The 20,568-nt window shown below is 26.9% G+C and overlaps 1 long non-coding RNA gene across 2 annotated transcripts in view; it reads left to right on the forward strand.

Annotated features, from left to right (window-relative positions):
- The window catches only part of LOC127071159 (uncharacterized), an 85,375-nt gene extending 65,761 nt beyond the window's left edge, over positions 1–19,614 (forward strand). For both annotated transcript variants that reach the window (XR_007784918.1, XR_007784917.1), the window contains one exon: positions 17,706–19,614. This is a non-coding gene — a long non-coding RNA (uncharacterized LOC127071159). The remainder of the gene's footprint in view (positions 1–17,705) is intronic.
- The last annotated feature ends 954 nt before the right edge of the window (positions 19,615–20,568 follow it).

The raw sequence follows: 20,568 nt of genomic DNA on the forward strand, positions 1-20,568 counted from the left end.
CATTGATTTTTTATTAGCAATACTTTTAATGTGTACGCATAAATGTATGTATATATATTTTTGTAATGGAACGAAATCTATTAGTTGTTTATTTTTAATTAGATATATGATTCTACTTCTCGTTAATAAACTTTACATTATTATATTGGAAGATACATTGGAAGATATTGAAATAAACTCTAATACAATCTTTTATTCGTTTGTCGTTAAAGTTACGAGTTTTGATAAATGATTTCGATACTTCGGTTAATAGTTAAAATGCGTTTCAACTGGCCGTAGATAACAAAGCTCTTCACAAATGTATGAACGTAAGATGTAATACCAGTGATTAAGAAATTCACTAATTAGAGTCGACTATTGTCATTTTTCGATGCAAAATGTAAGTTGTAATTGCATTGATACGTACCTGAATACGTATATGATAATGTTTTTTTATAAACCCTGAGTTACTCATTTCTAATACAGATTCAGATATATACAGATATATATATGTATTATATATTATATATAATATGTATATATATATACAGAGAGAGAGAGAGAGAGAGGGAGAGAGAGAGAGAAAGAAAGGGTAAACGAATCGAGAATTTGAATGAAACAAAGAACGATATCGAGATTAAATTGAAAAGAAACTTTGTTAGCTCTTGACAAAAAGGCATTCGATAAGGAAGCATTAGGCGTCCAAAGTACAATTATATCAAAAACCCATTCAAATTAAAGAAGATTACATATGTATCTGATTATGATACCTTATATTTCTTATTATTCATATAAAAGAAAAGAAAAAGAAAAAAAAAACAGATAAGAAGAATAAGAAAGAAATCTCATCTTTATTTCCCAATATCTTCAATTATGATAGATTTCTAAATACAATAAGGATAATAATAACAATAATAACAACAACAAAAATATGAAGAAGAAGAAGAAGAAGAAGAATAAAGTATCTTGGTATATTCAATTTTGCTTTCTTGTTCTTATGTAGTATATGTATCTAGTACAATGTAAATTTTAATGTGGGATTTCAATTAAACGTGTCATTTAATGCGTATTATGATTAATATGCATTATTCATACACATATGAATGTATGTGTATTTAAATGAATATCGAATTTATACCTCGTTGAAAAATTAAATTTACAATATTGAAATAAGGGTGTCACGATCAGGTACACGCATCACGTTCGATCGTCGACGATCTTTCTATATATAAAATATATCGATACCAAACGATATTACATTTGTTAAAATGCATATACGTATTACGTACATACGCGTACACGTGCATACAGAAAAATTAAGAATAAAATAGCAAAATACAGCGAGAAAGAGAGAGAGAGAGATGAAAGTTCATTGTTTTCGAGGAAGGACGTCTGTCCTAACGAACGAAGTTTTCGATGAGGTCTCGTATTTTTCTATTCCTGTTGCTTTCTTTTATTTTTTGATTTTGATTAATTGACTAATTAAATTATAAAAATTTTAATATATATATATATATATATATATATATATATATATATATTATCACACTGAAAGAAAAAGAGAATGTTTATACCATTTACTAGCTGACGTATACAAAGCAAATCTTATTACAATGTTTATATGTTTCTATATAAGCTGAAATATCTAAATACAACTTATGTTATTTACTTTCTATCGAATATCGTATGAGATCAGTCTTTCGGCAACCACCGAGGTGGAATGTTGGAGGATCCCATATAAACATACATTTGTAAATAGATACATATGTATATATGTACATATGTACATAACTAGATACATAATATACACACCCACACACACATACACAAAGTATATAGTAGGCTTTCTCTTGGGTATTGCTTGAGATTTTCTTATATTGTATGGACAGTAACGAACAACCTTTGTTCTGCAATGAGCCAAAATTAAATATCTGATATTGTTATTGATACATTATGAAGTAAAAATGTTTAAATTGATTAAAAAGAAATTAATACTTGGTAGAAAAAGAAAAAATTACACATTATTGAAGGGTATTTGTTATTTTCGGCATCAATTTACAATGAAATGTTTTCTATAATCCTATTGATTTTTTATTAGCAATACTTTTAATGTGTACGCATAAATGTATGTATATATATTTTTGTAATGGAACGAAATCTATTAGTTGTTTATTTTTAATTAGATATATGATTCTACTTCTCGTTAATAAACTTTACATTATTATATTGGAAGATAGAATGGAAGATATCGAATTAAACTCTAACACAATCTTTTATTCGTTTGTCGTTAACGTTAAGACTTTTGATAAAAGATTTCAATACTTCGGTTATTAGTTAAAATGCCTTTCAGCTGGCCGTAGATAACAAAGCTCTTCACAACTGTATCAACGTAAGATGGAATACCACTGATTAAGAAATTCACTGATTATAGTCGACTATTGTCATTTTTCGATGCAAGATGTGGGTCGTATTTGCATTGATAGGCAGATGAATACGTATATGATAATGTTTTTTTATTAACCCTGAGTTACTCATTTCTTATACAGATTGAGATATATACAGATATCTATATATATTATATATTATATATTATATATATATAAATATATATACAGAGAGAGAAAGAGAGAGAGAGAGAAAGAAAAAGGGTAAAGGAATCGAGAATTTGAATAAAACAAAGAACGATATCGAGATTAAATTGAAAAGAAACTTTGTTAGCTCTTGACAAAAAGGCATTCGATAAGGAAGCATTAGCCGTCCAAAGTACAATTATATCAAAAACCCATTCAAACTAAAGAAGATTACATATGTATCTGATTATGATACCTTATATTTCTTATTATTCATATAAAAGAAAAGAAAAAGAAAAAAAAACAGTTAAGAAAAATAAGAAAGAAATCTCATCTTTATTTCCCAATATTTTCAAATATGATTGATTTCTAAATACAATAAGGATAATAATAACAATAATAACAACAACAATAATATGAAGAAGAAGAAGAAGAAGAATAAAGTATCTTGGTATATTCAATTTTGCTTTCTTGTTCTTATGTAGTATATGTATCTAGTACAATGTAAATTTTAATGTGGGATTTCATTTGAACGTGTCATTTAATGCGTATTATGATTAATATGCATTATTCATACACATATGAATGTATGTGTATTTAAATGAATATCGAATTTATACCTCTATGACAAATTAAATTTACAATATTGAAATAAGGGTGTCACGATCAGGTACACGCATCACGATCGATCGTCGACGATCTTTCTATATATAAAATATATCGATACCAAACGATATTACATTTGTTAAAATGCATATACGTATTACGTACATACGCGTACACGTGCATACAGAAAAATTAAGAATAAAATAGCAAAATACAGCGAGAAAGAGAGAGAGAGAGATGAAAGTTCATTGTTTTCGAGGAAGGACGTCTGTCCTAACAAACGGAGTTTTCGATGAGGTCTCGTATTTTTCTATTCCTGTTGCTTTCTTTTATTTTTTGATTTTGATTAATTAACTAATTAAATTATAAAAATTTATATATATATATATATATATATATATATATATATATAATATTATTACCCTGAAAGAAAAAGAGAATGTTTATAGCATTTACTAGCGGACGTATACAAAGCAAATCTTATTACAATGTTTATATGTTTCTATATAAGCTGAAGTATCTAAATACACCTTATCTTATTTACTTTTGGTCGAATATCGTATGATATCAGTCTTTCGGCAACCACCGAGTTGGAAACTTGAAAGATCCCGTTTAAACATACGTTTGTAAATAGATAGATATGTATATATGTACATATGTACATACTAGACACAATATACACACCCACACACTCATACACAAAGTATATAGTAGTCTTTCTCTTGGGTATTGCTTGAGATTTTATTATATTGTATAGACAGTAACGAGCAACCTTTGTTCTGCAATGAGCCAAAATTAAATATCTGATATTGTTATTGATAGAATTCATTATGAACTAAAAATGCTTATATTGTTTAAAAAAGGAATTAATGCTTGATAGAAAAAGAAAAAATTACACATTATTGAAGGGTATTTGTTATTTTCGGCATCAATTTACAATGAAATGTTTTCTATAATTCCATTGATTTTTTATTAGCAATACTTTTAATGTGTACGCATAAATGTATGTATATATATTTTTGTAATGGAACGAAATCTATTAGTTGTTTATTTTTAATTAGATATATGATTCTACTTCTCGTTAATAAACTTTACATTATTATATTGGAAGATACATTGGAAGATATTGAAATAAACTCTAATACAATCTTTTATTCGTTTGTCGTTAAAGTTACGAGTTTTGATAAATGATTTCGATACTTCGGTTAATAGTTAAAATGCGTTTCAACTGGCCGTAGATAACAAAGCTCTTCACAAATGTATGAACGTAAGATGTAATACCAGTGATTAAGAAATTCACTAATTAGAGTCGACTATTGTCATTTTTCGATGCAAAATGTAAGTTGTAATTGCATTGATACGTACCTGAATACGTATATGATAATGTTTTTTTATAAACCCTGAGTTACTCATTTCTAATACAGATTCAGATATATACAGATATATATATGTATTATATATTATATATAATATGTATATATATATACAGAGAGAGAGAGAGAGAGAGGGAGAGAGAGAGAGAAAGAAAGGGTAAACGAATCGAGAATTTGAATGAAACAAAGAACGATATCGAGATTAAATTGAAAAGAAACTTTGTTAGCTCTTGACAAAAAGGCATTCGATAAGGAAGCATTAGGCGTCCAAAGTACAATTATATCAAAAACCCATTCAAATTAAAGAAGATTACATATGTATCTGATTATGATACCTTATATTTCTTATTATTCATATAAAAGAAAAGAAAAAGAAAAAAAAAACAGATAAGAAGAATAAGAAAGGAATCTCATCTTTATTTCCCAATATCTTCAATTATGATAGATTTCTAAATACAATAAGGATAATAATAACAATAATAACAACAACAAAAATATGAAGAAGAAGAAGAAGAAGAAGAATAAAGTATCTTGGTATATTCAATTTTGCTTTCTTGTTCTTATGTAGTATATGTATCTAGTACAATGTAAATTTTAATGTGGGATTTCAATTAAACGTGTCATTTAATGCGTATTATGATTAATATGCATTATTCATACACATATGAATGTATGTGTATTTAAATGAATATCGAATTTATACCTCGTTGAAAAATTAAATTTACAATATTGAAATAAGGGTGTCACGATCAGGTACACGCATCACGTTCGATCGTCGACGATCTTTCTATATATAAAATATATCGATACCAAACGATATTACATTTGTTAAAATGCATATACGTATTACGTACATACGCGTACACGTGCATACAGAAAAATTAAGAATAAAATAGCAAAATACAGCGAGAAAGAGAGAGAGAGAGATGAAAGTTCATTGTTTTCGAGGAAGGACGTCTGTCCTAACGAACGAAGTTTTCGATGAGGTCTCGTATTTTTCTATTCCTGTTGCTTTCTTTTATTTTTTGATTTTGATTATTTGACTAATTAAATTATAAAAATTTTAATATATATATATATATATATATATATATATATATAATATTATCACACTGAAAGAAAAAGAGAATGTTTATACCATTTACTAGCTGACGTATACAAAGCAAATCTTATTACAATGTTTATATGTTTCTATATAAGCTGAAATATCTAAATACAACTTATGTTATTTACTTTCTATCGAATATCGTATGAGATCAGTCTTTCGGCAACCACCGAGGTGGAATGTTGGAGGATCCCATATAAACATACATTTGTAAATAGATACATATGTATATATGTACATATGTACATAACTAGATACATAATATACACACCCACACACACATACACAAAGTATATAGTAGGCTTTCTCTTGGGTATTGCTTGAGATTTTCTTATATTGTATGGACAGTAACGAACAACCTTTGTTCTGCAATGAGCCAAAATTAAATATCTGATATTGTTATTGATACATTATGAAGTAAAAATGTTTAAATTGATTAAAAAGAAATTAATACTTGGTAGAAAAAGAAAAAATTACACATTATTGAAGGGTATTTGTTATTTTCGGCATCAATTTACAATGAAATGTTTTCTATAATCCTATTGATTTTTTATTAGCAATACTTTTAATGTGTACGCATAAATGTATGTATATATATTTTTGTAATGGAACGAAATCTATTAGTTGTTTATTTTTAATTAGATATATGATTCTACTTCTCGTTAATAAACTTTACATTATTATATTGGAAGATAGAATGGAAGATATCGAATTAAACTCTAACACAATCTTTTATTCGTTTGTCGTTAACGTTAAGACTTTTGATAAAAGATTTCAATACTTCGGTTATTAGTTAAAATGCCTTTCAGCTGGCCGTAGATAACAAAGCTCTTCACAACTGTATCAACGTAAGATGTAATACCACTGATTAAGAAATTCACTGATTATAGTCGACTATTGTCATTTTTCGATGCAAGATGTGGGTCGTATTTGCATTGATAGGCAGATGAATACGTATATGATAATGTTTTTTTATTAACCCTGAGTTACTCATTTCTTATACAGATTGAGATATATACAGATATCTATATATATTATATATTATATATTATATATATATAAATATATATACAGAGAGAGAAAGAGAGAGAGAGAGAAAGAAAAAGGGTAAAGGAATCGAGAATTTGAATAAAACAAAGAACGATATCGAGATTAAATTGAAAAGAAACTTTGTTAGCTCTTGACAAAAAGGCATTCGATAAGGAAGCATTAGCCGTCCAAAGTACAATTATATCAAAAACCCATTCAAACTAAAGAAGATTACATATGTATCTGATTATGATACCTTATATTTCTTATTATTCATATAAAAGAAAAGGAAAAGAAAAAAAAACAGTTAAGAAAAATAAGAAAGAAATCTCATCTTTATTTCCCAATATCTTCAATTATGATTGATTTCTAAATACAATAAGGATAATAATAACAATAATAACAACAACAATAATATGAAGAAGAAGAAGAAGAAGAATAAAGTATCTTGGTATATTCAATTTTGCTTTCTTGTTCTTATGTAGTATATGTATCTAGTACAATGTAAATTTTAATGTGGGATTTCATTTAAACGTGTCATTTAATGCGTATTATGATTAATATGCATTATTCATACACATATGAATGTATGTGTATTTAAATGAATATCGAATTTATACCTCTATGACAAATTAAATTTACAATATTGAAATAAGGGTGTCACGATCAGGTACACGCATCACGATCGATCGTCGACGATCTTTCTATATATAAAATATATCGATACCAAACGATATTACATTTGTTAAAATGCATATACGTATTACGTACATACGCGTACACGTGCATACAGAAAAATTAAGAATAAAATAGCAAAATACAGCGAGAAAGAGAGAGAGAGAGATGAAAGTTCATTGTTTTCGAGGAAGGACGTCTGTCCTAACAAACGGAGTTTTCGATGAGGTCTCGTATTTTTCTATTCCTGTTGCTTTCTTTTATTTTTTGATTTTGATTATTTAACTAATTAAATTATAAAAATTTTAATATATATATATATATATATATATATATATATATAATATTATTACCCTGAAAGAAAAAGAGAATGTTTATAGCATTTACTAGCGGACGTATACAAAGCAAATCTTATTACAATGTTTATATGTTTCTATATAAGCTGAAGTATCTAAATACACCTTATCTTATTTACTTTTGGTCGAATATCGTATGATATCAGTCTTTCGGCAACCACCGAGTTGGAAACTTGAAAGATCCCGTTTAAACATACGTTTGTAAATAGATAGATATGTATATATGTACATATGTACATAACTAGACACAATATACACACCCACACACTCATACACAAAGTATATAGTAGTGTCTTTCTCTTGGGTATTGCTTGAGATTTTATTATATTGTATAGACAGTAACGAGCAACCTTTGTTCTGCAATGAGCCAAAATTAAATATCTGATATTGTTATTGATAGAATTCATTATGAACTAAAAATGCTTATATTGTTTAAAAAAGGAATTAATGCTTGATAGAAAAAGAAAAAATTACACATTATTGAAGGGTATTTGTTATTTTCGGCATCAATTTACAATGAAATGTTTTCTATAATTCCATTGATTTTTTATTAGCAATACTTTTAATGTGTACGCATAAATGTATGTATATATATTTTTGTAATGGAACGAAATCTATTAGTTGTTTATTTTTAATTAGATATATGATTCTACTTCTCGTTAATAAACTTTACATTATTATATTGGAAGATACATTGGAAGATATTGAAATAAACTCTAATACAATCTTTTATTCGTTTGTCGTTAAAGTTACGAGTTTTGATAAATGATTTCGATACTTCGGTTAATAGTTAAAATGCGTTTCAACTGGCCGTAGATAACAAAGCTCTTCACAAATGTATGAACGTAAGATGTAATACCAGTGATTAAGAAATTCACTAATTAGAGTCGACTATTGTCATTTTTCGATGCAAAATGTAAGTTGTAATTGCATTGATACGTACCTGAATACGTATATGATAATGTTTTTTTATAAACCCTGAGTTACTCATTTCTAATACAGATTCAGATATATACAGATATATATATGTATTATATATTATATATAATATGTATATATATATACAGAGAGAGAGAGAGAGAGAGGGAGAGAGAGAGAGAAAGAAAGGGTAAACGAATCGAGAATTTGAATGAAACAAAGAACGATATCGAGATTAAATTGAAAAGAAACTTTGTTAGCTCTTGACAAAAAGGCATTCGATAAGGAAGCATTAGGCGTCCAAAGTACAATTATATCAAAAACCCATTCAAATTAAAGAAGATTACATATGTATCTGATTATGATACCTTATATTTCTTATTATTCATATAAAAGAAAAGAAAAAGAAAAAAAAAACAGATAAGAAGAATAAGAAAGGAATCTCATCTTTATTTCCCAATATCTTCAATTATGATAGATTTCTAAATACAATAAGGATAATAATAACAATAATAACAACAACAAAAATATGAAGAAGAAGAAGAAGAAGAAGAATAAAGTATCTTGGTATATTCAATTTTGCTTTCTTGTTCTTATGTAGTATATGTATCTAGTACAATGTAAATTTTAATGTGGGATTTCAATTAAACGTGTCATTTAATGCGTATTATGATTAATATGCATTATTCATACACATATGAATGTATGTGTATTTAAATGAATATCGAATTTATACCTCGTTGAAAAATTAAATTTACAATATTGAAATAAGGGTGTCACGATCAGGTACACGCATCACGTTCGATCGTCGACGATCTTTCTATATATAAAATATATCGATACCAAACGATATTACATTTGTTAAAATGCATATACGTATTACGTACATACGCGTACACGTGCATACAGAAAAATTAAGAATAAAATAGCAAAATACAGCGAGAAAGAGAGAGAGAGAGATGAAAGTTCATTGTTTTCGAGGAAGGACGTCTGTCCTAACGAACGAAGTTTTCGATGAGGTCTCGTATTTTTCTATTCCTGTTGCTTTCTTTTATTTTTTGATTTTGATTAATTGACTAATTAAATTATAAAAATTTTAATATATATATATATATATATATATATATATATATAATATTATCACACTGAAAGAAAAAGAGAATGTTTATACCATTTACTAGCTGACGTATACAAAGCAAATCTTATTACAATGTTTATATGTTTCTATATAAGCTGAAATATCTAAATACAACTTATGTTATTTACTTTCTATCGAATATCGTATGAGATCAGTCTTTCGGCAACCACCGAGGTGGAATGTTGGAGGATCCCATATAAACATACATTTGTAAATAGATACATATGTATATATGTACATATGTACATAACTAGATACATAATATACACACCCACACACACATACACAAAGTATATAGTAGGCTTTCTCTTGGGTATTGCTTGAGATTTTCTTATATTGTATGGACAGTAACGAACAACCTTTGTTCTGCAATGAGCCAAAATTAAATATCTGATATTGTTATTGATACATTATGAAGTAAAAATGTTTAAATTGATTAAAAAGAAATTAATACTTGGTAGAAAAAGAAAAAATTACACATTATTGAAGGGTATTTGTTATTTTCGGCATCAATTTACAATGAAATGTTTTCTATAATCCTATTGATTTTTTATTAGCAATACTTTTAATGTGTACGCATAAATGTATGTATATATATTTTTGTAATGGACCGAAATCTATTAGTTGTTTATTTTTAATTAGATATATGATTCTACTTCTCGTTAATAAACTTTACATTATTATATTGGAAGATAGAATGGAAGATATCGAATTAAACTCTAACACAATCTTTTATTCGTTTGTCGTTAACGTTAAGACTTTTGATAAAAGATTTCAATACTTCGGTTATTAGTTAAAATGCCTTTCAGCTGGCCGTAGATAACAAAGCTCTTCACAACTGTATCAACGTAAGATGGAATACCACTGATTAAGAAATTCACTGATTATAGTCGACTATTGTCATTTTTCGATGCAAGATGTGGGTCGTATTTGCATTGATAGGCAGATGAATACGTATATGATAATGTTTTTTTATTAACCCTGAGTTACTCATTTCTGATACAGATTGAGATATATACAGATATCTATATATATTATATATTATATATTATATATATATAAATATATATACAGAGAGAGAAAGAGAGAGAGAGAGAAAGAAAAAGGGTAAAGGAATCGAGAATTTGAATAAAACAAAGAACGATATCGAGATTAAATTGAAAAGAAACTTTGTTAGCTCTTGACAAAAAGGCATTCGATAAGGAAGCATTAGCCGTCCAAAGTACAATTATATCAAAAACCCATTCAAACTAAAGAAGATTACATATGTATCTGATTATGATACCTTATATTTCTTATTATTCATATAAAAGAAAAGAAAAAGAAAAAAAAACAGTTAAGAAAAATAAGAAAGAAATCTCATCTTTATTTCCCAATATTTTCAATTATGATTGATTTCTAAAAACAATAAGGATAATAATAACAATAATAACAACAACAATAATATGAAGAAGAAGAAGAAGAAGAATAAAGTATCTTGGTATATTCAATTTTGCTTTCTTGTTCTTATGTAGTATATGTATCTAGTACAATGTAAATTTTAATGTGGGATTTCATTTAAACGTGTCATTTAATGCGTATTATGATTAATATGCATTATTCATACACATATGAATGTATGTGTATTTAAATGAATATCGAATTTATACCTCTATGACAAATTAAATTTACAATATTGAAATAAGGGTGTCACGATCAGGTACACGCATCACGATCGATCGTCGACGATCTTTCTATATATAAAATATATCGATACCAAACGATATTACATTTGTTAAAATGCATATACGTATTACGTACATACGCGTACACGTGCATACAGAAAAATTAAGAATAAAATAGCAAAATACAGCGAGAAAGAGAGAGAGAGAGATGAAAGTTCATTGTTTTCGAGGAAGGACGTCTGTCCTAACAAACGGAGTTTTCGATGAGGTCTCGTATTTTTCTATTCCTGTTGCTTTCTTTTATTTTTTGATTTTGATTAATTAACTAATTAAATTATAAAAATTTTAATATATATATATATATATATATATATATATATATAATATTATTACCCTGAAAGAAAAAGAGAATGTTTATAGCATTTACTAGCGGACGTATACAAAGCAAATCTTATTACAATGTTTATATGTTTCTATATAAGCTGAAGTATCTAAATACACCTTATCTTATTTACTTTTGGTCGAATATCGTATGATATCAGTCTTTCGGCAACCACCCAGTTGGAAACTTGAAAGATCCCGTTTAAACATACGTTTGTAAATAGATAGATATATATATATGTACATATGTACATAACTAGACACAATATACACACCCACACACTCATACACAAAGTATATAGTAGTCTTTCTCTTGGGTATTGCTTGAGATTTTATTATATTGTATAGACAGTAACGAGCAACCTTTGTTCTGCAATGAGCCAAAATTAAATATCTGATATTGTTATTGATAGAATTCATTATGAACTAAAAATGCTTATATTGTTTAAAAAAGGAATTAATGCTTGATAGAAAAAGAAAAAATTACACATTATTGAAGGGTATTTGTTATTTTCGGCATCAATTTACAATGAAATGTTTTCTATAATTCCATTGATTTTTTATTAGCAATACTTTTAATGTGTACGCATAAATGTATGTATATATATTTTTGTAATGGAACGAAATCTATTAGTTGTTTATTTTTAATTAGATATATGATTCTACTTCTCGTTAATAAACTTTACATTATTATATTGGAAGATACATTGGAAGATATTGAAATAAACTCTAATACAATCTTTTATTCGTTGTTTGTCGTTAAAGTTACGAGTTTTGATAAATGATTTCGATACTTCGGTTAATAGTTAAAATGCGTTTCAACTGGCCGTAGATAACAAAGCTCTTCACAAATGTATGAACGTAAGATGTAATACCAGTGATTAAGAAATTCACTAATTAGAGTCGACTATTGTCATTTTTCGATGCAAAATGTAAGTTGTAATTGCATTGATACGTACCTGAATACGTATATGATAATGTTTTTTTATAAACCCTGAGTTACTCATTTCTAATACAGATTCAGATATATACAGATATATATATGTATTATATATTATATATAATATGTATATATATATACAGAGAGAGAGAGAGAGAGAGGGAGAGAGAGAGAGAAAGAAAGGGTAAACGAATCGAGAATTTGAATGAAACAAAGAACGATATCGAGATTAAATTGAAAAGAAACTTTGTTAGCTCTTGACAAAAAGGCATTCGATAAGGAAGCATTAGGCGTCCAAAGTACAATTATATCAAAAACCCATTCAAATTAAAGAAGATTACATATGTATCTGATTATGCTACCTTATATTTCTTATTATTCATATAAAAGAAAAGAAAAAGAAAAAAAAAACAGTTAAGAAGAATAAGAAAGAAATCTCATCTTTATTTCCCAATATCTTCAATTATGATAGATTTCTAAATACAATAAGGATAATAATAACAATAATAATAACAACAAAAATATGAAGAAGAAGAAGAAGAAGAAGAATAAAGTATCTTGGTATATTCAATTTTGCTTTCTTGTTCTTATGTAGTATATGTATCTAGTACAATGTAAATTTTAATGTGGGATTTCAATTAAACGTGTCATTTAATGCGTATTATGATTAATATGCATTATTCATACACATATGAATGTATGTGTATTTAAATGAATATCGAATTTATACCTCGTTGAAAAATTAAATTTACAATATTGAAATAAGGGTGTCACGATCAGGTACACGCATCACGTTCGATCGTCGACGATCTTTCTATATATAAAATATATCGATACCAAACGATATTACATTTGTTAAAATGCATATACGTATTACGTACATACGCGTACACGTGCATACAGAAAAATTAAGAATAAAATAGCAAAATACAGCGAGAGAGAGAGAGAGAGAGATGAAAGTTCATTGTTTTCGAGGAAGGACGTCTGTCCTAACGAACGAAGTTTTCGATGAGGTCTCGTATTTTTCTATTCCTGTTGCTTTCTTTTATTTTTTGATTTTGATTAATTGACTAATTAAATTATAAAAATTTTAATATATATATATATATATATATATATATATATAATATTATCACACTGAAAGAAAAAGAGAATGTTTATACCATTTACTAGCTGACGTATACAAAGCAAATCTTATTACAATGTTTATATGTTTCTATATAAGCTGAAATATCTAAATACAACTTATGTTATTTACTTTCTATCGAATATCGTATGAGATCAGTCTTTCGGCAACCACCGAGGTGGAATGTTGGAAGATCCCATATAAACATACATTTGTAAATAGATACATATGTATATATGTACATATGTACATAACTAGATACATAATATACACACCCACACACACATACACAAAGTATATAGTAGGCTTTCTCTTGGGTATTGCTTGAGATTTTCTTATATTGTATGGACAGTAACGAACAACCTTTGTTCTGCAATGAGCCAAAATTAAATATCTGATATTGTTATTGATACATTATGAAGTAAAAATGTTTAAATTGATTAAAAAGAAATTAATACTTGGTAGAAAAAGAAAAAATTACACATTATTGAAGGGTATTTGTTATTTTCGGCATCAATTTACAATGAAATGTTTTCTATAATCCTATTGATTTTTTATTAGCAATACTTTTAATGTGTACGCATAAATGTATGTATATATATTTTTGTAATGGAACGAAATCTATTAGTTGTTTATTTTTAATTAGATATATGATTCTACTTCTCGTTAATAAACTTTACATTATTATATTGGAAGATAGAATGGAAGATATCGAATTAAACTCTAACACAATCTTTTATTCGTTTGTCGTTAACGTTAAGACTTTTGATAAAAGATTTCAATACTTCGGTTATTAGTTAAAATGCCTTTCAGCTGGCCGTAGATAACAAAGCTCTTCACAACTGTATCAACGTAAGATGGAATACCACTGATTAAGAAATTCACTGATTATAGTCGACTATTGTCATTTTTCGATGCAAGATGTGGGTCGTATTTGCATTGATAGGCAGATGAATCGTATATGATAATGTTTTTTTATTAACCCTGAGTTACTCATTTCTTATACAGATTGAGATATATACAGATATCTATATATATTATATATTATATATTATATATATATAAATATATATACAGAGAGAGAAAGAGAGAGAGAGAGAAAGAAAAAGGGTAAAGGAATCGAGAATTTGAATAAAACAAAGAACGATATCGAGATTAAATTGAAAAGAAACTTTGTTAGCTCTTGACAAAAAGGCATTCGATAAGGAAGCATTAGCCGTCCAAAGTACAATTATATCAAAAACCCATTCAAACTAAAGAAGATTACATATGTATCTGATTATGATACCTTATATTTCTTATTATTCATATAAAAGAAAAGGAAAAGAAAAAAAAACAGTTAAGAAAAATAAGAAAGAAATCTCATCTTTATTTCCCAATATCTTCAATTATGATTGATTTCTAAAAACAATAAGGATAATAATAACAATAATAACAACAACAATAATATGAAGAAGAAGAAGAAGAAGAATAAAGTATCTTGGTATATTCAATTTTGCTTTCTTGTTCTTATGTAGTATATGTATCTAGTACAATGTAAATTTTAATGTGGGATTTCATATAAACGTGTCATTTAATGCGTATTATGATTAATATGCATTATTCATACACATATGAATGTATGTGTATTTAAATGAATATCGAATTTATACCTCTATGACAAATTAAATTTACAATATTGAAATAAGGGTGTCACGATCAGGTACACGCATCACGATCGATCGTCGACGATCTTTCTATATATAAAATATATCGATACCAAACGATATTACATTTGTTAAAATGCATATACGTATTACGTACATACGCGTACACGTGCATACAGAAAAATTAAGAATAAAATAGCAAAATACAGCGAGAAAGAGAGAGAGAGAGATGAAAGTTCATTGTTTTCGAGGAAGGACGTCTGTCCTAACAAACGGAGTTTTCGATGAGGTCTCGTATTTTTCTATTCCTGTTGCTTTCTTTTATTTTTTGATTTTGATTAATTAACTAATTAAATTATAAAAATTTTAATATATATATATATATATATATATATATATATATAATATTATTACCCTGAAAGAAAAAGAGAATGTTTATAGCATTTACTAGCGGACGTATACAAAGCAAATCTTATTACAATGTTTATATGTTTCTATATAAGCTGAAGTATCTAAATACACCTTATCTTATTTACTTTTGGTCGAATATCGTATGAGATCAGTCTTTCGGCAACCACCGAGTTGGAAACTTGAAAGATCCCGTTTAAACATACGTTTGTAAATAGATAGATATGTATATATGTACATATGTACATAACTAGACACAATATACACACCCACACACTCATACACAAAGTATATAGTAGTCTTTCTCTTGGGTATTGCTTGAGATTTTATTATATTGTATAGACAGTAACGAGCAACCTTTGTTCTGCAATGAGCCAAAATTAAATATCTGATATTGTTATTGATAGAATTCATTATGAACTAAAAATGCTTATATTGATTAAAAAAGGAATTAATGCTTGATAGAAAAAGAAAAAATTACACATTATTGAAGGGTATTTGTTATTTTCGGCATCAATTTACAATGAAATGTTTTCTATAATTCCATTGATTTTTTATTAGCAATACTTTTAATGTGTACGCATAAATGTATGTATATATATTTTTGTAATGGAACGAAATCTATTAGTTGTTTATTTTTAATTAGATATATGATTCTACTTCTCGTTAATAAACTTTACATTATTATATTGGAAGATACATTGGAAGATATTGAAATAAACTCTAATACAATCTTTTATTCGTTTGTCGTTAAAGTTACGAGTTTTGATAAATGATTTCGATACTTCGGTTAATAGTTAAAATGCGTTTCAACTGGCCGTAGATAACAAAGCTCTTCACAAATGTATGAACGTAAGATGTAATACCAGTGATTAAGAAATTCACTAATTAGAGTCGACTATTGTCATTTTTCGATGCAAAATGTAAGTTGTAATTGCATTGATACGTACCTGAATACGTATATGATAATGTTTTTTTATAAACCCTGAGTTACTCATTTCTAATACAGATTCAGATATATACAGATATATATATGTATTATATATTATATATAATATGTATATATATATACAGAGAGAGAGAGAGAGAGGGAGAGAGAGAGAGAAAGAAAGGGTAAACGAATCGAGAATTTGAATGAAACAAAGAACGATATCGAGATTAAATTGAAAAGAAACTTTGTTAGCTCTTGACAAAAAGGCATTCGATAAGGAAGCATTAGGCGTCCAAAGTACAATTATATCAAAAACCCATTCAAATTAAAGAAGATTACATATGTATCTGATTATGATACCTTATATTTCTTATTATTCATATAAAAGAAAAGAAAAAGAAAAAAAAAACAGATAAGAAGAATAAGAAAGGAATCTCATCTTTATTTCCCAATATCTTCAATTATGATAGATTTCTAAATACAATAAGGATAATAATAACAATAATAACAACAACAATAATATGCAGAAGAAGAAGAAGAAGAAGAATAAAGTATCTTGGTATATTCAATTTTGCTTTCTTGTTCTTATGTAGTATATGTATCTAGTACAATGTAAATTTTAATGTGGGATTTCATTTAAACGTGTCATTTAATGCGTATTATGATTAATATGCATTATTCATACACATATCAAGGTATGTGTATTTAAATGAATATAGAATTTATACCTCGTTGACAAATTAAATTTACAATATTGAAATAAGGGTGTCACGATCAGGTACACGCATCAGGTTCGATCGTCGACGATCTTTCTATATATAAAATATATCGATACCAAACGATATTACATTTGTTGAAAGGCATATACGTATTACGTACATACGCGTACACGTGCATACAGAAAAATTAAGAAAAAAATAGCAAAACAGAGCGAGGAAGAGAGAGAGAGAGAGAGAGATGAAAGTACATTGTTTTCTAACAAACGGAGTTTTCGATGAGGTCTCGTATTTTTCTATTCCTGTTGCTTTCTTTTATTTTTTGATTTTGATTAATTAACTAATTAAATTATAAAAATTTTAATATATATATATATATATATATATATATATAATATTATTACACTGAAAGAAAAAGAGAATGTTTATACCATTTACTAGCTGACATATACAAAGCAAAAATTATTACAATGTTTATATGTTTCTATATAAGGTGAAATATCTAAATACACCTTATGTTATTTACTTTCTGTCGAATATCGTATGAGATCAGTCTTTAGGCAACCACCAAGGTGGAATGTTGGAAGATCCCATATAAACATACGTTTGTAAATAGATACATATGTACATAACTAGATACATAATATACACACCCACGCACACATACACAAAGTATATAGTAGTCTTTCCTTGGGTATTGCTTGAGGTTTATTATATTGTGTAGACAGTAATGAGCAACCTTTCTTCTGCAATGAGCCAAAATTAAATATCTGATATTGTTATTGATACATTATGAACTAAAAATGTTTAAATTGATTAAAAAGAAATTAATACTTGATAGAAAAAGAAAAAATTACACATTATTGAAGGGTATTTGTTATTTTCGGCATCAATTTACAATGAAATGTTTTCTATAATCCTATTGATTTTTTATTAGCAATACTTTTAATGTGTACGCATAAATGTATGTATATATATCTTTGTAATGGAACGAAATCTATTAGTTGTTTATTTTTAATTAGATATATGATTCTACTTCTCGTTAATAAACTTTACATTATTATATTGAAAGATACAATGGAAGATATCGAATTAAACTCTAATACAATCTTTTATTCGTTTGTCGTTAACGTTAAGACTTTTGATAAAAGATTTCAATACTTCGGTTAATAGTTAAAATGCCTTTCAACTGGCCGTAGATAACAAAACTCTTCACAAATGTATCAACGTAAGATGTAATACCACTGATTAAGAAATTCACTAATTATAGTCGACTATTGTCATTTTTCGATGCAAGATGTAAGTCGTATTTGCATTGATACGCAGATGAATACGTATATGATAATGTTTTTTTATAAACCCTGAGTTTATTTCTGATACAGATTGAGATATATACAGATATATATATATATATATATATATATATATATATATATATATTATATATAATATGTATATATATATACAGAGAGAGAGAGAGAGAGAGAGAGAGAGAGAGAAAGAAAGGGTAAACGAATCGAGAATTTGAATAAAACAAAGAACGATGTCGAGATTAAATTGAAAAGAAACTTTGTTAGCTCTTGACAAAAAGGCATTCGATAAGGAAGCATTAGGCGTCCAAAGTACAATTATATCAAAAACCCATTCAAATTAAAGAAGATTACATATGTATCTGATTATGATACCTTATATTTCTTATTATTCATATAAAAGAAAAGAAAAAGAAAAAAAAAACAGATAAGAAGAATAAGAAAGAAATCTCATCTTTATTTCCCAATATCTTCAATTATGATAGATTTCTAAATACAATAAGGATAATAATAACAATAATAACAACAACAATAATATGCAGAAGAAGAAGAAGAAGAAGAATAAAGTATCTTGGTATATTCAATTTTGCTTTCTTGTTCTTATGTAGTATATGTATCTAGTACAATGTAAATTTTAATGTGGGATTTCATTTAAACGTGTCATTTAATGCGTATTATGATTAATATGCATTATTCATACACATATCAAGGTATGTGTATTTAAATGAATATAGAATTTTTACCTCGTTGACAAATTAAATTTACAATATTGAAATAAGGGTGTCACGATCAGGTACACGCATCAGGTTCGATCGTCGACGATCTTTCTATATATAAAATATATCGATACCAAACGATATTACATTTGTTGAAAGGCATATACGTATTACGTACATACGCGTACACGTGCATACAGAAAAATTAAGAAAAAAATAGCAAAACAGAGCGAGGAAGAGAGAGAGAGAGAGAGAGAGAGAGATGAAAGTACATTGTTTTCTAACAAACGGAGTTTTCGATGAGGTCTCGTATTTTTCTATTCCTGTTGCTTTCTTTTATTTTTTGATTTTGATTAATTAACTAATTAAATTATAAAAATTTTAATATATATATATATATATATATATATATATATATATATATATATATATATATATAATATTATTACACTGAAAGAAAAAGAGAATGTTTATACCATTTACTAGCTGACATATACAAAGCAAAAATTATTACAATGTTTATATGTTTCTATATAAGGTGAAATATCTAAATACACCTTATGTTATTTACTTTCTGTCGAATATCGTATGAGATCAGTCTTTAGGCAACCACCAAGGTGGAATGTTGGAAGATCCCATATAAACATACGTTTGTAAATAGATACATATGTACATAACTAGATACATAATATACACACCCACGCACACATACACAAAGTATATAGTAGTCTTTCCTTGGGTATTGCTTGAGGTTTATTATATTGTGTAGACAGTAATGAGCAACCTTTCTTCTGCAATGAGCCAAAATTAAATATCTGATATTGTTATTGATAGAATTCATTATGAACTAAAAATGTTTAAATTGATTAACAAAGAAATTAATACTTAATAGAAAAAGAAAAAATTACACATTATTGAAGGGTATTTGTTATTTTCGGCATCAATTTACAATGAAATGTTTTCTATAATCCTATTGATTTT

This window comes from Vespula vulgaris, chromosome 20, assembly GCF_905475345.1.
Source record: "Vespula vulgaris chromosome 20, iyVesVulg1.1, whole genome shotgun sequence".
NCBI lineage: Eukaryota > Metazoa > Arthropoda > Insecta > Hymenoptera > Vespidae > Vespula > Vespula vulgaris.